Consider the following 6000-nt stretch of genomic DNA (forward strand, 5'->3'; position numbering starts at 1 on the left):
ATATCTATATATATATATAGATATATAGATATATATAAAAAAGCAGTAGATACACACACACACATTTTTCCATGATTAAAATGAAACACCACTAATATATATGTCTAAACACATATATTTCATTTTAATATATATTATATATACACACACACACATACACACACACATATATATATATAAACATTTGCAGACTAGTACCACATTTCTTTCAATTATCCAAATATAATTGAAAATGATCGATATTATCATATTGGTCTAAGTACAATATAGAAGTGTCTGCTAAATTGATAAACTAATGTTTTTTTTATTCAGATAGGAAAATAGTTTTCTAGAAAAAGTTTTGAAGAAATTATTTTTATCTGTCAAAAAAAATTCAGGAAAAGATTTTTTTTTAGTATAAATACATGATAAGGATAAATTTACATAGGTCATAGAAGAATGAAAAAAGTGTAATTGGGGAGGGTTTTGAATATATAGTTCAGTTAGATTTCTAATTTCTGTTGGCTTCCAAAGGTGAAAAGCAGTAAGGGACCTCAATATCATCTATACATTTAAAAATCACTACCTATAGATAGAACCCCCAGAAAATTCAGCACTGATTATTTATGAGCATAAAAAAACTAGTATTATCCTTGTGAATCTGGGTAGTAATATTAAATCATACAAATACTGTTCAAGATAATTTTATCAAAATAAGATGCAATTTTTGATGGTATGGTAAAAAAATAATGCTGAGGGAAATGGTAATTCAAGTGAATTTTTGTGTGTGTGTAGAGTGGGAACACGTATATTTATGGTACATTTCAAAATTGTTTACTTCTGGTCTAGATAAAGTATAAATACATTTTGAAATCACAGTGTTCCCTGAAAATTGGAAATTCTTGTTCCTAACAGCTCTAAATTTATGTAAATAGTGTTGAAATAACACAGAGCTATTATTTACTGCTGTTAAATAGCATTTGCTCTTTCCAAGAGCATGGGGAAACTACTGAAATTAATCAATTATCCAATTCTTTAGTCTAAGAATGCCAGATACCTTTTCCAGCAATAAAAATGATTAAAAACAAGCCCTATGGGAATGAGAATGCTGGCAGCAAATTTGTCCTGGGGCAATCAGTTGTATAATGTAGCTAAACATGTGCCACCTGTGAAAGAGTTTGCCCAACAGAATCAGCAGCATTCACTTACTAGGCATCCAATTACTTTGGGATGCTATCTCTGAGTAAATGGTGGGTATCTGAAGTTTTGCTGTACTATTTTAGTTTCAGAAGTTTGTGCTGATTAAAATATATAAAGTTCAGTGGCAATAATATGCATGTTTATCCTGTTGTCCAAGTTACTTATTTATTCCTGAACAGGTGGTCTTGAAAACACTGTGTATATCAACTGACACTTTTATTACCCTAATAAGTAAAAGGAAGAAATCCCAACAGGTTCCTATCTTGTTAACATAGTTGGATGGGCAGAATGGAGAGGGATGCTGCTATGCTCCTACGGTAACAAATAGATGGGTCCACTGAGGATAGAGTAAGCTGATTTGTGCAATTATTTTCTGAGCCCCGGTCTCCCTCATGTTGCTATATAAAGGAATACATAAAGATAATGTTTTCCTCTTTAGCAAGTTTTCTGGTGCGTATTGCTTTTCAAATACATCTATTAGTCAAAGGTAAGTTTGCCTTTTATCTCTTTAGAGTCTACAGTTTCTAACCAGGTACAGACATTACATATAAACTGGTATAATTTATCAGAAATTGCTCTACATCTCCAACTGAACTGAAGTCCAGTGCACATAGACTGGTTTAAAAATGGTAGAACCTGGCCTAAGATAGACCTGAAAGGATGTAGTATCAGACATAAGTGATTTACTTTAGACCAATTTATCAAAATTCTGTACCAGATTCCCTAGCGACTCAAATTAGATTACAGTCTGCTGGTATCCCTGGCTTGTTTGCAGATCCATGCTAACCCTAACCATAGCTGGGCAGCATGCTAGCTTCAGTGCACACTTGTCTGCTCCAGCCAAGCAGGGTCTCACAGTTGGCTATAGACAGGAAGCAGGGCTGAAAGTAATGCCAGCTGTCAAAGGTGGCCATGCAGTGTGGTGGGGGGTTTTGCATGGCATATTTTCTGGCCTACACAATGCCCCAGAATAAGATATGTACCTTGTTCTTGAAAGGCAGAATGAAGGAAAAAAATATCTTTCCTTGTAACAAGTAACTGAGTAGCAACAACTAACAGGACCCTGCTTATTGCTCTGCTCCCTGTGGATCATAAGAAACCCTTCCCTCATTTTTTGCTATGCAGAAATGTAAGTGTCAGAAACTGCTATAATAATATTTCCTTGCTTAATTTGCAGTAGCTTTTCTTTGGAAAAAGGGTACATGTTGTCCAGAAATATATAGAGTGTGTGAGTGAGTGAGTGTGAGTGAATGTACTAAACAAAACCCACTCCTTACAAACAGTGTAAACACAGAAAACAAATTTATTACTGAACACAAAGGCAAAGGAAACATTAGATACATTTTAAAACACTACTAACTACAAGGCATAGTTCACTGACTGCACCCTCTTGGGAAGGTTTCACCCATGCCTAGGCAGTCTGGGACTTGGGGCTCACCCAAAAGACAGTTCTGGGTGCTTGCACCCTTATACCTGCCTTTCAGCAATGGGCTAGAAAGGGGGCTTCACGGGAGAGTCCTTTGAGCTCCTCCTTGGGTTTTCTGGGCTGAGGGAAGCTGCTAGAGAGTGCAGATCCTTCTGTATTGCAAAGGGCCCCTTGATGCTCCCTGTGATGGACTAGGGTGATCCTCACTTCCATGTGGTGGCCTTGAGGGGTTAACTGTGGCTTTCATGCATATACTGCACCCCTACAGTCCTAGTCCCAATCCCAGCTCTGCTGACCAAAAACTACAAAAAAAGAAAAAACACTTTGAAGAATCAGAGGTTAGGCCTACCTCACTGAGCCTGACCTGGGCAGCAAAAGCTGGCCAAGCCTATACTGCACTGACGCCTGAACATATAGCTGGGGTTCAGCTACACAGCTAGGCTGAAATGCCATAGCTGTAGAAACAGCAGAAAAAGAGGCCTAGGCCTATGGCTGCAGCATAGACATCCGGTCTCAGCTATACCCTAGGCTGAGATGATACAATTGCAAATCAAAGGGATCCTGCCCCTCTAGCCAGTACCTGCCAGGACGTATTCCTGGGCAGTTTACTCCTATGATTAACACCTCCATCGTGTTAACCCACTTTAAAAAAAAAAGAAAAGAAAGAGAGAGGAAATAGGAGTTTCAAACTCCAAAACAGACTTTCTCTCCCTTTACCTGAGGCTTTCACTTCAAATAGTGTTTGCCACTCCAGCAAAGCAGGGAGGAGATCTCCCTCCCCCTGCCAAGGAGTGAAGGCTTTCTGGCTTCTAATGTAGCCATGCAGCTCTCAGTGGGCAGATGAATAGGAGCCCCAGAACCTTAGTGAGTTGTTCTTATATACCTGGTGTGACAACACTTAAGCCTTGTCCAATCAGGGAGGGCTACATTTTAGTCTTTCCCCCACCAACCTATCTGAAGCATCCTCTGCTTCCTCTGGCCTATGAAGCAAGAGAATTTTACATATTTTCCTCAGATACAGACCCCAGCTTGCCATGTGCTGAGCACATGGCCAGAACAACAGGAGCCATTTTGCCCATATCAAAACGCACACACAACCCTGCTCCCCCCACCAAAAATAACCCTCAATATACAACCCAATGTGTGTGGGGGTATTACATATATTTCTATATATCTATATGGACATATAAGCAAATCTGTGGGCCACAAAAGTCACAGTGCATACCAGAAGCATCAGTTCAGTGACAGTTCCATGAAGCATTGCACTTAAAACAATTGTAGCATATGCAGAAACACAAGGGTAGCAAAGTAGGAGGATAGCCCTTTTCTAGAATGCAATCCTTTGTTTTTTCAAGGCTTTTACTCTTTCTGCTTATTTAGTGCGTACAAGGGATAACAAGGTCTAACAGCCATAAACTCCAGGAAGGCCAATTAAGACTGAATATAAGAAAAAAGTTATTTACGGTGCGTGTGTCCGGGGTCTGGAACAGACTCCCCCCAGAGGTGGTGCAAGCACCTACTCTGGATTCCTTCAAAGAACAGGTGGATATATTTTTTGCTGAGGTCACTTGATCCCAGCTGACTTCCGGCCTATGGGAGGGCGGCGAGACCCGATGATCTCTTGAGGTCCCTTCCAGCCCCTCACATTTATGAAATCTATGAAAAGGTAATAGTAACTGCCTGAAGCAATAGTTTCACACAGATATTTGCAAGCACTATCATATTTTAAAGATTATTTACTTTAATTCTTTTATATCAGGTCATAACTAATGGAAGAAGTCAAAATGACAGCCCTGAAGACTAGAGTTCTCTATTGAGCTAAAGAATAGGTACAGTACAGCCTGTGGCAGTGCAAGCTTCTTGACATCATCCTGTCAATGTGCCAACTTGTAGGTGTCATGTCTAACACATCAGTTCTCCAAAATTTCTGTAAAAGTTTTTTTTAATTACATTTTTTCTTTCTACTCTTATTAGGATAACAGTCATAATAGACAGAAAAAAGTGTATCCTCAAATGTAAATGTAAAATTTCCCCTGTAGCTAGATTTTTCTCCAAAGGAACTCAGTCCATAAAACTATATTCAAATCATTTTAAGCGCCCCCATAAGGGAAGGTATTGACTAGTTATAACAATTAAGATCAATTCCTAAAGAAGAGATGCATATGCAAGATCATGCAGAGTGAATAACCTGTAAAATCAGAGTCCAAAACAAGTGTCACAATTCTGACAAACTTCTAAAATGTTGAGCTTCCATCAAACTTATGAAAGTTTCAAAATAATAATGATATAAAAAATACAGGTTTCGACTCACAGTACAATTCAATATGGATATCTGATTAGACAGATATATGTCAACTCCTTGTCCACAGATGGCATATCTGTGTGAAATGGCAATAAGAAGCTTTACATCCTTTCCTTGAGATGTTCAATAAGCAAAAAAGACAAGAAGGAACTGACAACAGTGCTGTCACTTTTTGTCTAACTAAAATGTTACAGAAAGAATCACAAGGAAGTACTGTCAGAAATCAGACAGAGACATTTTTGATGAGTACTATAGACATGTGTCTTAGATTGTAGAGTTCTGCACATCATTATCTTCTTAATTTATGCAAGTAAATGTAGATATACACATTTTTACTGAAACATATTCCCCATTCCCTGGTTGTGGTCAGCTATGCTTTCATTTCTGATAGTGGGACTAAAGTCATTTTCCTGGGACACTACTGACATCAGTATTCATCTTTTGTAGCAGCACACAGGTGTATATGGTTTACAGTATTACACAAATGTGAGAATCACTTCCTTAATTCCAGATAGCATGGCATTGAATTATACATTCACTGTGCTCCTTCCAGCGATCTTTCTTTTTCGTCTTGATGAAAAATAAATTATAGGTGGAAACACTTATTATTTATAAATTAGGTAGTTTTGACTTCAGTATTATAGTTTATGTCCATATTCTTTTGCATCAGTTCAAAAGTGGCATGAAGACTGGTGCATTCTCAAACCAAGCTACAGTGGCTGTTTTTGTTTTTTTCCCCCTGAAGAAAGACTGCTAAAACACTTATATTTTGTGAGGCAGTTATAGTTCTTTGTGATCTCCCTTTTTATTTGTTTCATATAATTAATGACAGATTAAAAATAAATACAGCAGAACAAATTCCTGTTTAGAACTGAACATACACAAATATACCATGTTGTACAATATCTTTCACAGAATCATAGAATCATAGAAGTAGGGTTGGAAGGGACCTTGAAGATCTTCAAGTCTGACCCCCCGCCTGGGTGGGAGAAAAAACTGGGCTCAAATGATCCCATCTAGGTAGGCATCAAGCCTCCTCTTAAAGACCCCCAGGGTAGGAGCCAGCACCACTTCCCTTGGAAGTTGGTTCCAG

Source organism: Crocodylus porosus, unplaced genomic scaffold, assembly GCF_001723895.1.
Source record: "Crocodylus porosus isolate Cpor-Errol unplaced genomic scaffold, CroPor_comp1, whole genome shotgun sequence".
NCBI lineage: Eukaryota > Metazoa > Chordata > Crocodylia > Crocodylidae > Crocodylus > Crocodylus porosus.